Genomic DNA, 23,292 nt, shown 5'->3' on the forward strand with positions numbered 1-23,292 from the left:
ACTCCCACAAATGTTGAAGAGATGAAGAAGTTCTTGGGTTTAACTTTTTTGATGGGCTTGCTAAGGAAGCCATCATTGGCTTCATATTGGTCTAGCAGTCCCTTGATGGCAACGTCTATTTTTCCGGCAGTCATGAGTCGTGACAGGTATTTGCTTCTGCTTCGGATGATGCACTTTGTAGATAATGGTTTAGCGTTGCCACGAGATCACCCTGATTGTGACCGTCTTTTTAAGATTAGGCCTGTCCTTGATCACTTTGTTGATCGATTTTCTGAGATTTATGCCCCTGGTAGAGAAATTGCAGTGGATGAGTCTTTGGTGTTGTTCAAGGGCCGCTTGGTTTTTAGGCAATACATTCCTAGTAAGAGGGCACGCTATGGAATAAAGCTGTATATGCTGTGTGACAGTAGGACTGGATATGTCTCCAATTTCAGGGTGTACACCGGTAAGGAATCTAGGTTTAACCTCCCTGGTTGTCCGTCCACTTTTGGAGTGACTGAGAAAATTGTTTGGGAACTTGGAAGAGGATTTTTTAACAAAGGCCACCATTTATATGTAGATAACTTCTACACTGGTGTACGGTTGTTCAGGGAATTGGCCAAAGTGGACACTTTTGCTTGTGGCACAGTCCGCTGTAACCGTAAAGGTTTTCCGAAAGAACTTGTTTGTCAAAAGCTTGTGCGGGGACAGTGCAGTGCGTTGCGTTGCCAGGAGCTTCTTGCTGTGAAGTTTACAGACAGGAGAGATGTCTACATGCTGACTTCCATCCATGATGAAAGCACTGCACCTGTGACTGTTTGGGGTCAGGTCGCTGAAGCGCGCAAACCTGTATGTGTTTTAGACTATAATAGGTACATGGGTGGTGTTGACAGAGTAGATCAGAGGTTGGAACCTTACACTGCTCTTCGTAAGGCTTACATTTGGTACAAGAAGTTGGCTATCCATCTTTTCCACTTGGCAATGTTTAATGCTTTTGTTGTGTTCCAGGATTCTTGCCATGAGTCAAAGATGACTTTTGCTAAGTTTCAGGAGTCTGTAATAGGCAGCCTTGTTGTAGTGGAACAGGCAAGTGTTCCTAGAGTTGGACTGGTGGAGGATGTTGCTAGATTGAAAGAACGCCACTTTCCAGATCACATTCCTCCCACACCCGCAAAAGATTTTCCCAGTAGGAGATGTAGAGTCTGTTGGCGAAGAGGTACGCGGAAGGAGTGTCGTATGTACTGCCCCGATTGTCCCTCTCATCCTGCACTGTGTCTCTCTGCTTGTTTTAGAGCGTACCACACGCGAAAAAATTTTTGGGAGGATTCTTGAGTGGTAAAGTGAACTGGCTGGTCTGTATTCTTTGGATAATTTGATTCTGTTTCAAGGTTGGTGTTAGTGCAATGTATTTAGTTGCTGATTTTCTGTTAGAAAATTTGTATCTATTTGCAATTTGTTTGTGTTTTTATTTTTTTCTAAAAAAATCCAAAATGTGATGGCGGTGTGTGTAGGCTTGCGCTTGGCTGTTGGTGTGTGTGGACTGGCACTTGGTTGGTGGTGTGCGTGGAATGGTGCTTGGCTGACGGTGTGCGTGGACTGGCGGTGTGCATGGACTGGCGGTGTGCGTGGACTGGTGCGTGGCTGGTGGTGTGCGTGGCTGGTGGTGTGCGTGGAATGGTGCTTGGCTGGCGGTGTGCGTGGAATGGTGCTTGGCTGGTGGTGTGCGTGGAATGGTGCTTGGCTGGCGCTGTGCGTGGACTGGTTCTTGGCTGGCAGTGTGTGTGGACTGGTGGTGTGTGCGGACTGGTGTTTGGCTGGTGGTGTCCGTGGACTGGAGCTTGGCTGGTGGTGTCCGTGGACTGGAGCTTGTCTGGTGGTGTGTGTGGACTGGAGCTTGGCTGGCGGTGTGTGTGGAATGGTGCTTGTCTGGTGGTGTCCGTGGACTGGAGCTTGGCTGGCGGTGTAGGTGGATTGGCGATTGGCTGCCGGTGTGCCTGGACTGGCGATTGGATGGTGGTGTGCCTGGACTGGCGCTTGGCTAGCGGTGTGCGTGGACTGGCGTTTGGCTAGCGGTGTGTGTCGACCGGTGCTTGGCTGGCTGTGTGTGAGTAGTGACTTTCTGCTGGTCACTACACACACTGCTAGCTGAGTGCCACTCCACGCAATCCTTCTGCCTGTGTAGTTGCTGTGTCTGGATTGTGGGCGTGTGAAAGTGATGGGCCCTTGAATGGCGCTGTGTGCCGGTGTGAGTTTTGTTATGTGATGGGCCCGCGGCTGGCGGTGTGAATGGTTTTGTATGTCTCACACGTATGAAAGGTGTATGAATGGCCTGTAAAGAGGTTGGTGCCTTGTCGTGGCTTTACAGCTCACGAGCTGTGAGTCAATGGTTCAGTTTCTTGCCCTTTCAATTATTACCAGTGCATTTCATTTTTTGTGAAATCACTTGGTAATACAATTTTATCTACTGAACCATCACTCACCCTCGTGCCAAATCCAACCAGTATGTGCGTGTGCTTGCGGGTTAGATGACTGTGCAGTAATATTTGTTTTTTTGAAGCAGGGTGTACCTTGTCCCTTTTTGGTGATTTTTGTACTGTGTTGCTTTTGTACCTGGTGGTGCGAATGGTCTTGTTTGTATCACGTATGAAAGGTGTGTGAATGGCCTGTAAAGCGGTTGGTGCCTTGACGTGGCTTTACAGCTCACGAGCTGCAAGTCATTGGTTTGGATTTTTGTGAATTTAATTATTGACAGTGCATTTCATATTTGTGAAATCTCTTGTTAATAAAATTTAATACACTGAACCATGACTTGCCCTCGTGCCAAATCCAACCAGTATGTGTGTGTGTTTGAGGAATAGATGGTTGTGCAGGAATCTTTTTTTTTTGTTTCTCTGCCAAGGTACACTTTCCATGTAAGAATAACCCACCAACTGTAGATATTGTCGAAAACCTTTGGGAGTTCATGGTGATGTCTCTCTAGTGATTTGAAAAATATTTTTTATCCCCATTGTCCTGTAAACCTCAAATTGTCTGCCACATTTTCTTTGCAGTATTATTCCTAAATTCTCACGCTGTAGTAACAATAGGTAATCTGGTTATGCAAGGGGGGTTACTTTTGTTTTTTGCCCAGGGCTCGGCGGCCATCTAGGGAAACCTACCAAACCCAGGCATTTTTGAAAACTAGACACCCGGCGGCTTCCAGGGAGGTATGGCTTGCGTGGATCCCCCAACGTTTCCTTACCCAGAATCCCCTGCAAACCTCAATTTTTGCCCAAAAAATCACTTTTTTCACACATTTTGGGGTGGGAAAGTAGTGGCATCACCGGGCTCACACAAATTTACCACCACCCAGCGTTCCCCCAGGTCTCCCGGTAAAAATGGTGCCTCACTTGTGTGGGAGGCCCAAGTACCCGCGGCAGGCAAGGGCCCCAAAGGTAGTGAGGCCACCTCAAGATGGCCTATCGCCAAACCACCTGGTTTTGCAAGGGGGGTCACTTTGGTTTTTGGCCCGGTGCGCGGCGGCCATCTAGGGAAACCTACCAAACCCAGGCATTTTTGAAAACTAGACACCCGGCGGCTTCCAGGGAGGTATGGCTTGCGTGGATCCCCCAATGTTTCCTTACCCAGAATCCCCTGCAAACCTCAATTTTTGCTCAAAAAATCACTTTTTTCACACATTTTGGGGTGGGAAAGTAGTGGCATCACCGGGCTCACACAAATTTACCACCACCCAGCGTTCCCCCAGGTCTCCCGGTAAAAATGGTGCCTCACTTGTGTGGGAGGCCCAAGTACCCGCGGCAGGCAAGGGCCCCAAAGGTAGTGAGGCCACCTCAAGATGGCCTATCGCCAAACCACCTGGTTTTGCAAGGGGGGTCACTTTGGTTTTTGGCCCGGTGCGCGGCGGCCATCTAGGGAAACCTACCAAACCCAGGCATTTTTGAAAACTAGACACCCGGCGGCTTCCAGGGAGGTATGGCTTGCGTGGATCCCCCAACGTTTCCTTACCCAGAATCCCCTGCAAACCTCAATTTTTGCTCAAAAAATCACTTTTTTCACACATTTTGGGGTGGGAAAGTAGTGGCATCACCGGGCTCACACAAATTTACCACCACCCAGCGTTCCCCCAGGTCTCCCGGTAAAAATGGTGCCTCACTTGTGTGGGAGGCCCAAGTACCCGCGGCAGGCAAGGGCCCCAAACGTAGTGAGGCCACCTCAAGATGGCCTATCGCCAAACCACCTGGTTTTGCAAGGGGGGTCACTTTGGTTTTTGGCCCGGTGCGCGGCGGCCATCTAGGGAAACCTACCAAACCCAGGCATTTTTGAAAACTAGACACCCGGCGGCTTCCAGGGAGGTATGGCTTGCGTGGATCCCCCAACGTTTCCTTACCCAGAATCCCCTGCAAACCTCAATTTTTGCTCAAAAAATCACTTTTTTCACACATTTTGGGGTGGGAAAGTAGTGGCATCACCGGGCTCACACAAATTTACCACCACCCAGCGTTCCCCCAGGTCTCCCGGTAAAAATGGTGCCTCACTTGTGTGGGAGGCCCAAGTACCCGCGGCAGGCAAGGGCCCCAAACGTAGTGAGGCCACCTCAAGATGGCCTATCGCCAAACCACCTGGTTTTGCAAGGGGGGTCACTTTGGTTTTTGGCCCGGTGCGCGGCGGCCATCTAGGGAAACCTACCAAACCCAGGCATTTTTGAAAACTAGACACCCGGCGGCTTCCAGGGAGGTATGGCTTGCGTGGATCCCCCAACGTTTCCTTACCCAGAATCCCCTGCAAACCTCAATTTTTGCTCAAAAAATCACTTTTTTCACACATTTTGGGGTGGGAAAGTAGTGGCATCACCGGGCTCACACAAATTTACCACCACCCAGCGTTCCCCCAGGTCTCCCGGTAAAAATGGTGCCTCACTTGTGTGGGAGGCCCAAGTACCCGCGGCAGGCAAGGGCCCCAAACGTAGTGAGGCCACCTCAAGATGGCCTATCGCCAAACCACCTGGTTTTGCAAGGGGGGTCACTTTGGTTTTTGGCCCGGTGCGCGGCGGCCATCTAGGGAAACCTACCAAACCCAGGCATTTTTGAAAACTAGACACCCGGCGGCTTCCAGGGAGGTATGGCTTGCGTGGATCCCCCAACGTTTCCTTACCCAGAATCCCCTGCAAACCTCAATTTTTGCTCAAAAAATCACTTTTTTCACACATTTTGGGGTGGGAAAGTAGTGGCATCACCGGGCTCACACAAATTTACCACCACCCAGCGTTCCCCCAGGTCTCCCGGTAAAAATGGTGCCTCACTTGTGTGGGAGGCCCAAGTACCCGCGGCAGGCAAGGGCCCCAAAGGTAGTGAGGCCACCTCAAGATGGCCTATCGCCAAACCACCTGGTTTTGCAAGGGGGGTCACTTTGGTTTTTGGCCCGGTGCGCGGCGGCCATCTAGGGAAACCTACCAAACCCAGGCATTTTTGAAAACTAGACACCCGGCGGCTTCCAGGGAGGTATGGCTTGCGTGGATCCCCCAACGTTTCCTTACCCAGAATCCCCTGCAAACCTCAATTTTTGCTCAAAAAATCACTTTTTTCACACATTTTGGGGTGGGAAAGTAGTGGCATCACCGGGCTCACACAAATTTACCACCACCCAGCGTTCCCCCAGGTCTCCCGGTAAAAATGGTGCCTCACTTGTGTGGGAGGCCCAAGTACCCGCGGCAGGCAAGGGCCCCAAAGGTAGTGAGGCCACCTCAAGATGGCCTATCGCCAAACCACCTGGTTTTGCAAGGGGGGTCACTTTGGTTTTTGGCCCGGTGCGCGGCGGCCATCTAGGGAAACCTACCAAACCCAGGCATTTTTGAAAACTAGACACCCGGCGGCTTCCAGGGAGGTATGGCTTGCGTGGATCCCCCAACGTTTCCTTACCCAGAATCCCCTGCAAACCTCAATTTTTGCTCAAAAAATCACTTTTTTCACACATTTTGGGGTGGGAAAGTAGTGGCATCACCGGGCTCACACAAATTTACCACCACCCAGCGTTCCCCCAGGTCTCCCGGTAAAAATGGTGCCTCACTTGTGTGGGAGGCCCAAGTACCCGCGGCAGGCAAGGGCCCCAAACGTAGTGAGGCCACCTCAAGATGGCCTATCGCCAAACCACCTGGTTTTGCAAGGGGGGTCACTTTGGTTTTTGGCCCGGTGCGCGGCGGCCATCTAGGGAAACCTACCAAACCCAGGCATTTTTGAAAACTAGACACCCGGCGGCTTCCAGGGAGGTATGGCTTGCGTGGATCCCCCAACGTTTCCTTACCCAGAATCCCCTGCAAACCTCAATTTTTGCTCAAAAAATCACTTTTTTCACACATTTTGGGGTGGGAAAGTAGTGGCATCACCGGGCTCACACAAATTTACCACCACCCAGCGTTCCCCCAGGTCTCCCGGTAAAAATGGTGCCTCACTTGTGTGGGAGGCCCAAGTACCCGCGGCAGGCAAGGGCCCCAAACGTAGTGAGGCGACCTTTGGGATAGGCAATGTTGATGTTGCCTCACTACGTTTGGGGCCCTTGCCTGCCGCGGGTACTTGGGCCTCCCACACAAGTGAGGCACCATTTTTACCGGGAGACCTGGGGGAACGCTGGGTGGTGGTAAATTTGTGTGAGCCCGGTGATGCCACTACTTTCCCACCCCCAAATGTGTTAAAAATGTGATTTTTTGAGCAAAAATTGAGGTTTGCAGGGGATTCTGGGTAAGGAAACGTTGGGGGATCCACGCAAGCCATACCTCCCTGGAAGCCGCCGGGTGTCTAGTTTTCAAAAATGCCTGGGTTTGGTAGGTTTCCCTAGATGGCCGCCGCGCACCGGGCCAAAAACCAAAGTGACCCCCCTTGCAAAACCAGGTGGTTTGGCGATAGGCCATCTTGAGGTGGCCTCACTACGTTTGGGGCCCTTGCCTGCCGCGGGTACTTGGGCCTCCCACACATGTGAGGCACCATTTTTACCGGGAGACCTGGGGGAACGCTGGGTGGTGGTAAATTTGTGTGAGCCCGGTGATGCCACTACTTTCCCACCCCCAAATGTGTTAAAAATGTGATTTTTTGAGCAAAAATTGAGGTTTGCAGGGGATTCTGGGTAAGGAAACGTTGGGGGATCCACGCAAGCCATACCTCCCTGGAAGCCGCCGGGTGTCTAGTTTTCAAAAATGCCTGGGTTTGGTAGGTTTCCCTAGATGGCCGCCGCGCACCGGGCCAAAAACCAAAGTGACCCCCCTTGCAAAACCAGGTGGTTTGGCGATAGGCCATCTTGAGGTGGCCTCACTACGTTTGGGGCCCTTGCCTGCCGCGGGTACTTGGGCCTCCCACACAAGTGAGGCACCATTTTTACCGGGAGACCTGGGGGAACGCTGGGTGGTGGTAAATTTGTGTGAGCCCGGTGATGCCACTACTTTCCCACCCCAAAATGTGTGAAAAAAGTGATTTTTTGAGCAAAAATTGAGGTTTGCAGGGGATTCTGGGTAAGGAAACGTTGGGGGATCCACGCAAGCCATACCTCCCTGGAAGCCGCCGGGTGTCTAGTTTTCAAAAATGCCTGGGTTTGGTAGGTTTCCCTAGATGGCCGCCGCGCACCGGGCCAAAAACCAAAGTGACCCCCCTTGCAAAACCAGGTGGTTTGGCGATAGGCCATCTTGAGGTGGCCTCACTACGTTTGGGGCCCTTGCCTGCCGCGGGTACTTGGGCCTCCCACACAAGTGAGGCACCATTTTTACCGGGAGACCTGGGGGAACGCTGGGTGGTGGTAAATTTGTGTGAGCCCGGTGATGCCACTACTTTCCCACCCCCAAATGTGTTAAAAATGTGATTTTTTGAGCAAAAATTGAGGTTTGCAGGGGATTCTGGGTAAGGAAACGTTGGGGGATCCACGCAAGCCATACCTCCCTGGAAGCCGCCGGGTGTCTAGTTTTCAAAAATGCCTGGGTTTGGTAGGTTTCCCTAGATGGCCGCCGCGCACCGGGCCAAAAACCAAAGTGACCCCCCTTGCAAAACCAGGTGGTTTGGCGATAGGCCATCTTGAGGTGGCCTCACTACGTTTGGGGCCCTTGCCTGCCGCGGGTACTTGGGCCTCCCACACAAGTGAGGCACCATTTTTACCGGGAGACCTGGGGGAACGCTGGGTGGTGGTAAATTTGTGTGAGCCCGGTGATGCCACTACTTTCCCACCCCAAAATGTGTGAAAAAAGTGATTTTTTGAGCAAAAATTGAGGTTTGCAGGGGATTCTGGGTAAGGAAACGTTGGGGGATCCACGCAAGCCATACCTCCCTGGAAGCCGCCGGGTGTCTAGTTTTCAAAAATGCCTGGGTTTGGTAGGTTTCCCTAGATGGCCGCCGCGCACCGGGCCAAAAACCAAAGTGACCCCCCTTGCAAAACCAGGTGGTTTGGCGATAGGCCATCTTGAGGTGGCCTCACTACGTTTGGGGCCCTTGCCTGCCGCGGGTACTTGGGCCTCCCACACAAGTGAGGCACCATTTTTACCGGGAGACCTGGGGGAACGCTGGGTGGTGGTAAATTTGTGTGAGCCCGGTGATGCCACTACTTTCCCACCCCAAAATGTGTGAAAAAAGTGATTTTTTGAGCAAAAATTGAGGTTTGCAGGGGATTCTGGGTAAGGAAACGTTGGGGGATCCACGCAAGCCATACCTCCCTGGAAGCCGCCGGGTGTCTAGTTTTCAAAAATGCCTGGGTTTGGTAGGTTTCCCTAGATGGCCGCCGCGCACCGGGCCAAAAACCAAAGTGACCCCCCTTGCAAAACCAGGTGGTTTGGCGATAGGCCATCTTGAGGTCGCCTCACTACGTTTGGGGCCCTTGCCTGCCGCGGGTACTTGGGCCTCCCACACAAGTGAGGCACCATTTTTACCGGGAGACCTGGGGGAACGCTGGGTGGTGGTAAATTTGTGTGAGCCCGGTGATGCCACTACTTTCCCACCCCAAAATGTGTGAAAAAAGTGATTTTTTGAGCAAAAATTGAGGTTTGCAGGGGATTCTGGGTAAGGAAACGTTGGGGGATCCACGCAAGCCATACCTCCCTGGAAGCCGCCGGGTGTCTAGTTTTCAAAAATGCCTGGGTTTGGTAGGTTTCCCTAGATGGCCGCCGCGCACCGGGCCAAAAACCAAAGTGACCCCCCTTGCAAAACCAGGTGGTTTGGCGATAGGCCATCTTGAGGTGGCCTCACTACGTTTGGGGCCCTTGCCTGCCGCGGGTACTTGGGCCTCCCACACAAGTGAGGCACCATTTTTACCGGGAGACCTGGGGGAACGCTGGGTGGTGGTAAATTTGTGTGAGCCCGGTGATGCCACTACTTTCCCACCCCAAAATGTGTGAAAAAAGTGATTTTTTGAGCAAAAATTGAGGTTTGCAGGGGATTCTGGGTAAGGAAACGTTGGGGGATCCACGCAAGCCATACCTCCCTGGAAGCCGCCGGGTGTCTAGTTTTCAAAAATGCCTGGGTTTGGTAGGTTTCCCTAGATGGCCGCCGCGCACCGGGCCAAAAACCAAAGTGACCCCCCTTGCAAAACCAGGTGGTTTGGCGATAGGCCATCTTGAGGTGGCCTCACTACGTTTGGGGCCCTTGCCTGCCGCGGGTACTTGGGCCTCCCACACAAGTGAGGCACCATTTTTACCGGGAGACCTGGGGGAACGCTGGGTGGTGGTAAATTTGTGTGAGCCCGGTGATGCCACTACTTTCCCACCCCAAAATGTGTGAAAAAAGTGATTTTTTGAGCAAAAATTGAGGTTTGCAGGGGATTCTGGGTAAGGAAACGTTGGGGGATCCACGCAAGCCATACCTCCCTGGAAGCCGCCGGGTGTCTAGTTTTCAAAAATGCCTGGGTTTGGTAGGTTTCCCTAGATGGCCGCCGCGCACCGGGCCAAAAACCAAAGTGACCCCCCTTGCAAAACCAGGTGGTTTGGCGATAGGCCATCTTGAGGTGGCCTCACTACCTTTGGGGCCCTTGCCTGCCGCGGGTACTTGGGCCTCCCACACAAGTGAGGCACCATTTTTACCGGGAGACCTGGGGGAACGCTGGGTGGTGGTAAATTTGTGTGAGCCCGGTGATGCCACTACTTTCCCACCCCAAAATGTGTTAAAAAAGTGATTTTTTGAGCAAAAATTGAGGTTTGCAGGGGATTCTGGGTAAGGAAACGTTGGGGGATCCACGCAAGCCATACCTCCCTGGAAACCGCCGGGTGTCTAGTTTTCAGAAATGTATAGGTTTGGTAGGTTTCCCTAGGTGCCGGCAGGGCTAGGGTACAAAATCTACAGCTAGTCACTTTGCCAAAAAAAGGGTCATTTTTCACTCCAAAACCACGTTGCGTTTTGCGCCGTTTCCTGTCGCGGGCACTAGGCCGACCCGCACAAGTGAGGTACCATTTTTCTCGTAGGACTTTGGGGAACGCGGGGTGGGTGGAAATTTGTGGATCCACGCAGATTCCAGAACTTTCCATCACAGAAATGTGGGGAAAATGTGTTTTTTTTGTCAATTTTTTACGTTTGCAAGGGATTCTGGGTAACAGACCATGGTGGGAGGCAGTCAAGTCACCCCATCCTGGATTCCCCTGGGTGTCTAGTTTTCAGAAATGTATAGGTTTGCTAGGTTTCCCTAGGTGCCGGCAGGGCTAGGGTACAAAATCTACAGCTAGTCACTTTGCCAAAAAAAAGGGTCATTTTTCACTCCAAAACCACGTTGCGTTTTGCGCCGTTTCCTGTCGCGGGCACTAGGCCGACCCGCACAAGTGAGGTACCATTTTTCTCGTAGGACTTTGGGGAACGCGGGGTGGGTGGAAATTTGTGGATCCACGCAGATTCCAGAACTTTCCATCACAGAAATGTGGGGAAAATGTGTTTTTTTTGTCAATTTTTTACGTTTGCAAGGGATTCTGGGTAACAGACCATGGTGGGAGGCAGTCAAGTCACCCCATCCTGGATTCCCCTGGGTGTCTAGTTTTCAGAAATGTATAGGTTTGCTAGGTTTCCCTAGGTGCCGGCAGGGCTAGGGTACAAAATCTACAGCTAGTCACTTTGCCAAAAAAAGGGTCATTTTTCACTCCAAAACCACGTTGCGTTTTGCGCCGTTTCCTGTCGCGGGCACTAGGCCGACCCGCACAAGTGAGGTACCATTTTTCTCGTAGGACTTTGGGGAACGCGGGGTGGGTGGAAATTTGTGGATCCACGCAGATTCCAGAACTTTCCATCACAGAAATGTGGGGAAAATGTGTTTTTTTTGTCAATTTTTTACGTTTGCAAGGGATTCTGGGTAACAGACCATGGTGGGAGGCAGTCAAGTCACCCCATCCTGGATTCCCCTGGGTGTCTAGTTTTCAGAAATGTATAGGTTTGCTAGGTTTCCCTAGGTGCCGGCAGGGCTAGGGTACAAAATCTACAGCTAGTCACTTTGCCAAAAAAAGGGTCATTTTTCACTCCAAAACCACGTTGCGTTTTGCGCCGTTTCCTGTCGCGGGCACTAGGCCGACCCGCACAAGTGAGGTACCATTTTTCTCGTAGGACTTTAGGGAACGCGGGGTGGGTGGAAATTTGTGGATCCACGCAGATTCCAGAACTTTCCATCACAGAAATGTGGGGAAAATGTGTTTTTTTTGTCAATTTTTTACGTTTGCAAGGGATTCTGGGTAACAGACCATGGTGGGAGGCAGTCAAGTCACCCCATCCTGGATTCCCCTGGGTGTCTAGTTTTCAGAAATGTATAGGTTTGCTAGGTTTCCCTAGGTGCCGGCAGGGCTAGGGTACAAAATCTACAGCTAGTCACTTTGCCAAAAAAAGGGTCATTTTTCACTCCAAAACCACGTTGCGTTTTGCGCCGTTTCCTGTCGCGGGCACTAGGCCGACCCGCACAAGTGAGGTACCATTTTTCTCGTAGGACTTTGGGGAACGCGGGGTGGGTGGAAATTTGTGGATCCACGCAGATTCCAGAACTTTCCATCACAGAAATGTGGGGAAAATGTGTTTTTTTTGTCAATTTTTTACGTTTGCAAGGGATTCTGGGTAACAGACCATGGTGGGAGGCAGTCAAGTCACCCCATCCTGGATTCCCCTGGGTGTCTAGTTTTCAGAAATGTATAGGTTTGCTAGGTTTCCCTAGGTGCCGGCAGGGCTAGGGTACAAAATCTACAGCTAGTCACTTTGCCAAAAAAAGGGTCATTTTTCACTCCAAAACCATGTTGCGTTTTGCGCCGTTTCCTGTCGCGGGCACTAGGCCGACCCGCACAAGTGAGGTACCATTTTTCTCGTAGGACTTTGGGGAACGCGGGGTGGGTGGAAATTTGTGGATCCACGCAGATTCCAGAACTTTCCATCACAGAAATGTGGGGAAAATGTGTTTTTTTTGTCAATTTTTTATGTTTGCAAGGGATTCTGGGTAACAGACCATGGTGGGAGGCAGTCAAGTCACCCCATCCTGGATTCCCCTGGGTGTCTAGTTTTCAGAAATGTATAGGTTTGCTAGGTTTCCCTAGGTGCCGGCAGGGCTAGGGTACAAAATCTACAGCTAGTCACTTTGCCAAAAAAAGGGTCATTTTTCACTCCAAAACCATGTTGCGTTTTGCGCCGTTTCCTGTCGCGGGCACTAGGCCGACCCGCACAAGTGAGGTACCATTTTTCTCGTAGGACTTTGGGGAACGCGGGGTGGGTGGAAATTTGTGGATCCACGCAGATTCCAGAACTTTCCATCACAGAAATGTGGGGAAAATGTGTTTTTTTTGTCAATTTTTTACGTTTGCAAGGGATTCTGGGTAACAGACCATGGTGGGAGGCAGTCAAGTCACCCCATCCTGGATTCCCCTGGGTGTCTAGTTTTCAGAAATGTATAGGTTTGCTAGGTTTCCCTAGGTGCCGGCAGGGCTAGGGTACAAAATCTACAGCTAGTCACTTTGCCAAAAAAAGGGTCATTTTTCACTCCAAAACCACGTTGCGTTTTGCGCCGTTTCCTGTCGCGGGCACTAGGCCGACCCGCACAAGTGAGGTACCATTTTTCTCGTAGGACTTTGGGGAACGCGGGGTGGGTGGAAATTTGTGGATCCACGCAGATTCCAGAACTTTCCATCACAGAAATGTGGGGAAAATGTGTTTTTTTTGTCAATTTTTTACGTTTGCAAGGGATTCTGGGTAACAGACCATGGTGGGAGGCAGTCAAGTCACCCCATCCTGGATTCCCCTGGGTGTCTAGTTTTCAGAAATGTATAGGTTTGCTAGGTTTCCCTAGGTGCCGGCAGGGCTAGGGTACAAAATCTACAGCTAGTCACTTTGCCAAAAAAAGGGTCATTTTTCACTCCAAAACCATGTTGCGTTTTGCGCCGTTTCCTGTCGCGGGCACTAGGCCGACCCGCACAAGTGAGGTACCATTTTTCTCGTAGGACTTTGGGGAACGCGGGGTGGGTGGAAATTTGTGGATCCACACAGATTCCAGAACTTTCCATCACAGAAATGTGGGGAAAATGTGTTTTTTTTGTCAATTTTTTACGTTTGCAAGGGATTCTGGGTAACAGACCATGGTGGGAGGCAGTCAAGTCACCCCATCCTGGATTTCCCTGGGTGTCTAGTTTTCAGAAATGTATAGGTTTGCTAGGTTTCCCTAGGTGCCGGCAGGGCTAGGGTACAAAATCTACAGCTAGTCACTTTGCCAAAAAAAGGGTCATTTTTCACTCCAAAACCATGTTGCGTTTTGCGCCGTTTCCTGTCGCGGGCACTAGGCCGACCCGCACAAGTGAGGTACCATTTTTCTCGTAGGACTTTGGGGAACGCGGGGTGGGTGGAAATTTGTGGATCCACGCAGATTCCAGAACTTTCCATCACAGAAATGTGGGGAAAATGTGTTTTTTTTGTCAATTTTTTACGTTTGCAAGGGATTCTGGGTAACAGACCATGGTGGGAGGCAGTCAAGTCACCCCATCCTGGATTCCCCTGGGTGTCTAGTTTTCAGAAATGTATAGGTTTGCTAGGTTTCCCTAGGTGCCGGCAGGGCTAGGGTACAAAATCTACAGCTAGTCACTTTGCCAAAAAAAGGGTCATTTTTCACTCCAAAACCACGTTGCGTTTTGCGCCGTTTCCTGTCGCGGGCACTAGGCCGACCCGCACAAGTGAGGTACCATTTTTCTCGTAGGACTTTGGGGAACGCGGGGTGGGTGGAAATTTGTGGATCCACGCAGATTCCAGAACTTTGCATCACAGAAATGTGGGGAAAATGTGGTTTTTTTTTCAATTTTTTACGTTTGCAAGGGATTCTGGGTAACAGACCATGGTGGGAGGCAGTCAAGTCACCCCATCCTGGATTCCCCTGGGTGTCTAGTTTTCAGAAATGTATAGGTTTGCTAGGTTTCCCTAGGTGCCGGCAGGGCTAGGGTACAAAATCTACAGCTAGTCACTTTGCCAAAAAAAGGGTCATTTTTCACTCCAAAACCACGTTGCGTTTTGCGCCGTTTCCTGTCGCGGGCACTAGGCCGACCCGCACAAGTGAGGTACCATTTTTCTCGTAGGACTTTGGGGAACGCGGGGTGGGTGGAAATTTGTGGATCCACGCAGATTCCAGAACTTTGCATCACAGAAATGTGGGGAAAATGTGGTTTTTTTTTCAATTTTTTACGTTTGCAAGGGATTCTGGGTAACAGACCATGGTGGGAGGCAGTCAAGTCACCCCATCCTGGATTCCCCTGGGTGTCTAGTTTTCAGAAATGTATAGGTTTGCTAGGTTTCCCTAGGTGCCGGCAGGGCTAGGGTACAAAATCTACAGCTAGTCACTTTGCCAAAAAAAGGGTCATTTTTCACTCCAAAACCACGTTGCGTTTTGCGCCGTTTCCTGTCGCGGGCACTAGGCCGACCCGCACAAGTGAGGTACCATTTTTCTCGTAGGACTTTGGGGAACGCGGGGTGGGTGGAAATTTGTGGATCCACGCAGATTCCAGAACTTTGCATCACAGAAATGTGGGGAAAATGTGGTTTTTTTTTCAATTTTTTACGTTTGCAAGGGATTCTGGGTAACAGACCATGGTGGGAGGCAGTCAAGTCACCCCATCCTGGATTCCCCTGGGTGTCTAGTTTTCAAAAATGTATAGGTTTGCTAGGTTTCCCTAGGTGCCGGCAGGGCTAGGGTTCAAAAACTACAGCTAGACTCTTTGCAAAAAAAGTGTAAATTTTCAGTGTGAAAATGTGGTGTGTTCACCTTAGGTTTTGAGCCACTTCCTGTCGTGGGCACTATGCCTACCCACACAAGTGAGGTACCATTTTTCTCGGGAGACTTAGGGTAGTTCAAATTTGTAAAGCTACTGTTATTACCTGTTGATTTTTGATGCATTTCTCCCTTCCAAATGAAAGACATTGTGTAAAAAAAAAGTCATTTTGAAAAATGACCAATAATTGTCATGCAAATATGAGTATTCCCAATTTCGAAAATGTGCAAATATGCACTGTTTCTGAACTCTGTAATTTGTTCCCATTTCAGAAATACATAGGTGACTTTCATACCGATTTTTCCAAGTATACATTTTCCCACAATAATTGCTATATACCCGGACCAAAAAAAAAAAACATTACAAAATGCTGCTCATTTTTCTACTCTGGGTTCGTTGGGCTCTTGATGAACCTACAAGTCCTATATGTCCACACAACCAGGAAGGTCTACCGGATGTAACGGTACATTGCTTTCAAAGAGATGTCATAATTCGAAGAAGTTACAGGTAAAAACGTTGACTCAAGAGGCTGCTTTTTTCAACAAATTTTTAATTTCTCATATATTTGCCTGTAAATTTCTATAAAGAAACCTTGATGGATCTACGCAAATGACCCCTTGCTGAATTCAGAATTTTGTCTACTTTTCAAAAATGTATAGCTTTCCAGGATCCATTATTGTTTTGTTACCCTTTTCTACCGTTAACTGGAAGGAGGTTGAAAGCACAAAAAATAGCAAAAATAGGGTATGTCCCAGAAAAATGCCAAAACTGTGTAAAAAATGTTGGTTTTCTAACAAAAGTCTGTCATTCCCTAAAAGCTGGAGAAATTGTGATTTCAGCCCCACAAACCCTTTTTTGATACCATTTGCAGAGAAAAACCCAGAAGCTTTCATTTGCAGCCCATTTTTCACATTTTTCACAAAAAAAAAAAAAAATTGCTGTATTTTGACTAATTTCTGGGAACCCTCTAGGAGAATCCACAAACCCTGGGTACCTTTAGAATCCCCAAGATGTTGGAAGAAAAGGACGCAAATTTGGCGTGGATACCTAATGTGGTCAAAAAGTTACAGGGGCCTAAGCGCGCACTACCTCAAATAGCCCAAAAAGGGCTTAGCACAGGAGGGGAAAAGGCCTAGCAGCGAAGGGGTTAAAATAGGTACTGCTTTTCTGTGCTTGTTTCATTTTAATAGCATCATAGTGTTTCAGGCCACGTAATATCTAATACTAGATTGGCATCTAGTCTCCTTGGGACTCACAAACTTCTTCTCAACCATTTCCCCATACCATCCTGAATAACTTAGCACAGGAACATTCTTCGCATACGCAAGTTTGAGCTATTGACTTTGTAAATAACAATGCCTTTTATTTTTGTTTTGGATTTTAAAACATAAATAAAAGGAATTGCCATTTACAATGCCAATAGCTTGAACTCGCGTAAATCCGAGACCTAATGCATTGCAAATGCTTGTTTTTTTTGTTTGTACTAGTAGTAATTGAACCACAACAACAAATGCAACATTTCACTGATGTTCTTCTTCTGGATTATTTGCTTTTAGGTGCACAAAAAGACAGAGGAGGAGGTAACTATCAACATCATCCGTTGTACTGCCAGACAGAAGTCCTGCTGCGCACCACATCATGTTCACGTGTGACCACAGACATCTATGCAACTTGTACACCTGCGTCGTGTCTGGCATCTGAAGAAGATGGCCACAAAGAAAGGTACCAGGTCCTCCAGTACCAAGAAAGTTGCCGGTGAGAAGAAAAAGGAGCAGAAAAAGGAAGAGACACTAACCACGACTGGTGTGCCGGAAAATGTGTTTTTTGGGACCAAAAAAAGTACGCCTGCAGCAGCGTTGTCCGGTAACCAAGATGGGACCAGCACCTCCGCACCAGCGGGCCAACCCCACCAACCTAGGCCCAAGCCCATGAGTGTCGCAGAGATAGCCAGTCTACTAATGAGCAGTAGACACTTGGAAGCCACCAGCTCAGTCTGAGAGTGATGCACTCCACAAGACAAGGCTAGTGAAAAGGAAGGTTCCAGAAAGCCTTAGAGTTATGGAGGTAGATGTACAAGAGGGGGATGATGATAATGACGAGCCAGTCATCACAGACATCACTCCCGGCCCAAAGAATATGGAGCCCAACATTATTACCCTATCCAAAATGGCTGCAAGGGATGTAGCACGATACGACCAACACAGGTAACACCACCACGACCTCCAGCTTCCATATTTTTATTTGCAAAGGAAAGGCAGGGAACTACATCCAGCTCAACCACCACCTCAGTAGGTAGTGGTAGAAGTCACAGTCTAGCTGCACAGAGTCACATTCCAAGCACACCCTCTAGTTCATCTGGTATTGAAAGTGGCACATCCAGCAGCACCAGAAAGTTCTCCTCCCCAGTTTGGGACTTCTTTTCGGTTAGCAGTAAGGAGGAGAACATTGCTATATGCTCAATTTGTCGACATGCTGTTAGGCGGGGTAAGCTTGGTACAAACTATGTTACTGGAGGCCAAATAAATCATCTCAAAATACACCACACTATCGTGTGGGAGGCTCACCTACTTCGCTTAGAACAAAGTAAAACTCAACCCATTGTTGTTGTGCATGAAGAATCAGGGGACGATATTATCGCGGTGGAAGGTGAACAAGAGGGAGACATTTCTAGCCCGGTCCCCAGTAGTGTAGTGGTACCACCCACATCCTCAGCAACATCTCAGTGGCACCGCAGTAAGAGTCGAAGTCAGGCTGAGACATCAAGGCGACCGAGTAGTACTGCAATGAAACAAAGTGCGTCGTTGAGCCTAACTGCGTTAAAGAAAACAACTGCACCACAAAGGAAAGTAATCCAGCCTACCATTGACAGCATGCTTATGTTGGAGGGGCAGTACCAACACAACCACCCAACGGCACGGTTGTGCAATGCGAAGCTGGCTAAAATTAGCGCTGGACCACCTCCCTTTTTCATTTGTGGAAGGGGTGGGATTCCTTGAATTTGTATCAACCATCTGCCCTAAATGGAAGGTTCCTAGACGGTCCTATTTTGCAAGAGTTGCTGTTCCAGCACTGCATCATGATGTGCTGGAATTGGTTGGACAAGATTTGCAGCATAGTGCTGTTCACAATATCCACCTGACAACAGACATGTGGACCAGTTGCCAAGTCACTGATTACATGTGCATCACTGCACACTGGGTCTCTTTTGTGGGGGTTAGAGATAAGCTATCTGAAGTAGGTGCTGATGGCACAGCTGAGATTTTTAAAGCTACTCAGAAACATGCAACTGTATCCATGTTCGCCATGCAGAAATCTCATGCTGCTGTAAACATATTGGAAGAGTTTCACAGCAAGGTTTTTGAATGGCTGCGCCCAAGAGGGCTTAAGATTGGGTTTTTTTCCACAGATAATGGCAGTAATGTACTTAAGGCCATGGAGCTTGGTTCCTATTTCAGGGTTCCGTGTTTGGCGCACTGCATTCACATTATAGTTCAAGACTTTCTGAAAAAAGAAGCCATAGTCAGCAACTTACTGACCACCTGCCGAAGAATATGCACTCATTTCAGCCATTCTTTTAAAGCTCGGAAGCAGCTGAGGATCATTGAACGTGACTATAGAATGCCAGTCAAAGCGCTCATCCAGGAGGTGGCAACACGTTGGAACTCAACTTATTACATGCTTGACCGTCTGTTTAGGCAGTACAGGCCAATCAATGAATATGTCATGCAAAGAGGGGATGCTACGGTGAAAGGCATGACCCTTCAGATGGACCAAAGGTGCCTAGTTAAATGCCTGACTGAGATGCTTCTTCCTTTTAAGATCTTCACACGTGAAGTCAGCAAGGAGGACTGTACTATGGGCCAAGCTATCCCATTGTTGCAAATTCTAGAGCATCAGCTGAAGGAGGTGTCTGAAGCATACAAAGGTGTAGAGGAAAAAAAAGAAGCATATGAGTTGGTGGAGAGCTTAGCCCATCGCTTAGCTGACAATACCAGGGTGCAAAATAAGATTTTGTCACAAAAACATTACATTTGTGTCACAATTCTGCATCCACGGACAAAATGGGCACTGAAAACATTAATTCCTTTTTCAGAAATGGATGTTGCCCGGCACAAAACTTGGATAGCTGAGTCAAAGAGTATGTTGGAAAATGAACGGCTGCTAATTAAAAGCCCGCTAGATAAACCCACAACAAGTACTGCAGAGGGCATCCGGTGTAAAGTTCAACTTCGGAGCCTGAGGGCAGTGCGTTTGGCTCAGAACACTCACCAAGACTATCGACAACAGCAAGAACTGGATCATTAGGCCCAGTAAAATCGCTACACGATTGGTATTTACAGCAAGGCATTGGTAAGTCCAGTGCTGATGGAACGAGAAAAGAGCACGAAAAAAGTTTAGCACCCCTGAACATTGAGCGGATGGTCCAGGCCTATCTGGATGACCCAACAGAGGCGTACATTTATCAAAACCCATTGCGGTATTGGTATGGGAAAAGGGGCCAATGGCCACTGCTCAGCAGGCTGACGATAAACTATCTAGCTTGCCCTGTCGCAAGTGTCTCTTCTGAACGTGTTTTCAGTGCTGCTGGTTCCATTGTAACAGTGAAAAGGACCGGTCTCTCGCCCAAAAACGTGGAGAGGTTAAGCATGATCAAAATGAATCAGCACTTTATACCACCGAATTGCACAATACAGGAATCAAGGGAGGAAGATGAGGACAGCGGCTCAGGTGACAAAAGTGGTGTGTTAGATGATGATTACCTACTTCTGATTGAACCCCCAGAGTTTGAGGACGAGCTATACTTCCCTGACGATTAGATTTACACTTCTTACTGTCTTCCTCCCTTATTTTCTTTTATTTGTGTGTCTATCTTTCTGGTTAGAAACTTCAAATCACAACAAATCCATCACCACCGTCTTCTGCTAGTTTTATTGCCACATACAAGTTTCAGCTGTCTGCATTTCACAGTACACTCCTCTGAATCCTGCACCTCGATCCTCCTGAATCTCCCTAAATCCATTGCCCTCAAGAAGACAGATGATGATTGGATGATGCAAAATAGAAGAAAAAAGAAAATCTTTCCTAGTCTTTCCAAAAGAAGTGGAACATGATTGATGATGACTACTATAGCTATCCTCCTTTCTGATCCGAGAGAGACTGCCCATTAACTGAAGATGAGAAGGAACAGGTAATGAATGATGCCATGCATTGGACGCTGACTGAGTGATTTTTTTGTTGTTTTTTGTGCATGAAGTTACTTCATTGTGTACTTTATGTAATAATCTACACACTAAAAGTAACTCAAGTCACTTTTTCCCTTCTTGTATTTTTAATAACAAATTTGTACTTCTACTGCAGGCCGATACATTGCATTTTGAATATAGGAAGGGGACTCAATCTGTACACTGCACAGTGAGTAGGCCAACACCATGATGATGATGGCGAGAGAGACGGCCCCTTCACTGAAGATGAGAAGGAACAGGTAATGAGTGGCATGCATTGGACACCGACTCTGAGTGATTGGTGGTTGTGTTTTTGTTGTTTGTTGTGCATGAAGTGAAGTCAAAGTGTACTAGTATTTACTCTACACACTAACAGTGACTCAAGTCAATATTTCCACTCTTGTTGTTTAATAACAAAATTGTACTTCTACTGCAGGCCAATCCATTGCAATTTTAAATATGGAATCTCGACTCACTCGGTACACTGCAGACTGAGTTGAACAACACCATCACGAGGACCACAGTGACATAGTATCTTCACAGTCACTCAGTACATGGATTGGAGATGATTGATGGAAAAAGTCAGGGCGTTTCATGAGTGGCATAAAAGGTAAACAAGTAAACAACAACCACAGCAGACCTAAATGTCTGTGTAGCGGTGGAGTCAAGTGTAGCGGTGGTATGACTGCGGTGTATTGATTTAGTCACCTACATTTCAAAATGCTATGTTGCCGGATATGTGCTTTGTCCAACTCTTTCAAAAAATGTACGCTAAATGGAGGATGTGCAAAGGGTACCGTCACCGTGGGCCTGCTCTGTCCTGTTGGTGTTGTAGGTTAATGCTGGAAACAGACTAGAGTAGAGATGATGCATCCATGCCGCCTCAGAAAATGTTCTTGTTGCACTACACCATAACTTGTGCATTTTTTTCAACTTGGTTTCTCAATATCCCTTTTATTTTTCCATCTACAATTACAGGCCGGGCCTTACCCTGTGCTATACTTGGGAAAACAATGCACACTTACCTTACCAATTAATCTACATCTGCCAGGCAGGCAGTGGCGTCACCCAAGATTGATGGACGGAGCATCCATGGAAGGGAGGACCAAGAGGAATGCCGAGATTCAACTCCCCATTTGACCAGGATAACACAGTAACAGTATCAACTTTCATCATCTTTTAAATAATTTGATTCATTTTTTTGTCTACAATCATTACAACAGTGTGTTCTTGTTGTTTTTATTATCATTAGGTTTGCTCTCTGTTTACAATTCATCCCTACAGATATTTTAAAATTTTCTTTGCTATCTGTAAAAGTAAGCCCGGTAACACTGAACACAAACTGTATGTAATCCGGGTCTCCTTATCATCAGCATGCATGCATTTCCTTTTTCTCCCTTAACATATTGATATGGATATGGTAGTCTACAAAGATTCTGTTGTTTGTTGTTTGTCCATGCGTACTGTTTTTGTTTCTCAAACCTTTCCCCAAACCTCCCTTCCCAACCATTCAACAGACCCTAACCCTCTTCTCCTGGGCTGTGTGACTTATTGAGGTATGACTAAATTAAATGTACAACAATAATTTATCACATGCTTGTTGGGGCGGATGTGGCAAAAGCAACAGTACTTCAATTTCAAGGCAGGGTGGGAATCTTCTTCTGCTTGCCCACCCATGAGCAGTATATTTGTGAGGTAATATTTTTACCAAAGGAACCTAATACATCATCATTAATTGCCGGCATTGATTGGATTAATGGATTTGGTGTCATCATCCTACACAGCACTAACAGTTACGCTTGTGTCCAGTGTACTGTAGGCCTAGTCAAGTGACTCAACACAACTAGAGTGTATAACTCTGTGTACTACTAGGCTATCCCCACCACCATTATGTTTTGTTGTATTTTTGCATATTATTGTTTGGCAGTAAGTTCTGTACTGTACTTCATTCTACTACTCCTCGAAGAGTCTCTCTCAGGCTACTGACTGACTCATTTAGTTTTTTTGCAAATTCTACTGCCAGTGTCTACTACTACTACTACCACCACAACCATGGAATTGTGGAAATATGGATTTTTCTGGTCAGTTATGTCCCCTATCTTGGACCCCAACGGTTCTATGTGCATGTTACAAGTACATGTATGTTCCCTCCAGTTCCAGTTATGAAGACGCAAATACATGTGCGTCCACCATTAACATGTCCTCTGTTGATCCGCCATGAATGGGCCGGATATTCCATTCCTAAGTACGAAAGGCCACCGCCTTTATATGGTTCACTTATGCCATTTTACAGTCCAGGCAAGTAGGCCCTGATTCTGTCATCAAACTCTTCTTGCCTTCTGCCTCTGAAAGCTCCAGTCTGAGCCTGCATCTGTGACCATGAACTTTGTCTCATTCTCTGCGCGGCTCACGAAGCCTGACATCAGCCTATTCTCTGCCAAGAACTGTATTTCACCTTCGAGTTATCTGCTCCGTCCCTATCCAATGCATTCCTGTCTAGTAGTTTAAGTAAACATTCGTCCAGCTACCGAGCAAAAGGCCCGGCTTCTCTGTCTTTATGCAAGTAATTCATAGCCCTGTTACCATGGAATATTCCTACCCCCTCGCATTTAGTGTAGACACTTAGACGCTTGTACACGCACTCACAGTCAGTATAGAATAGATTTTGTTCGAGAGACCTTTCTTTTTGGATAACACAGTTCTTTAAACATAGGATATTAGATATGATTTGGGATTAGGTTGACATAACCCCAGACTTTTGTCTCCACATGTAGAGCTAAATGTCAAGTCCCTTTCTCCCTCTAGTTGCACGTCTATCACACGTCATGCGACTGCGCACGCATCTCTGCCAAATATTTCTGCTGACATTGCAGGATTCTC

The sequence above is a fragment of the Triturus cristatus genome, chromosome 3_1, assembly GCF_964204655.1.
Source record: "Triturus cristatus chromosome 3_1, aTriCri1.1, whole genome shotgun sequence".
Classification (NCBI taxonomy): domain Eukaryota; kingdom Metazoa; phylum Chordata; class Amphibia; order Caudata; family Salamandridae; genus Triturus; species Triturus cristatus.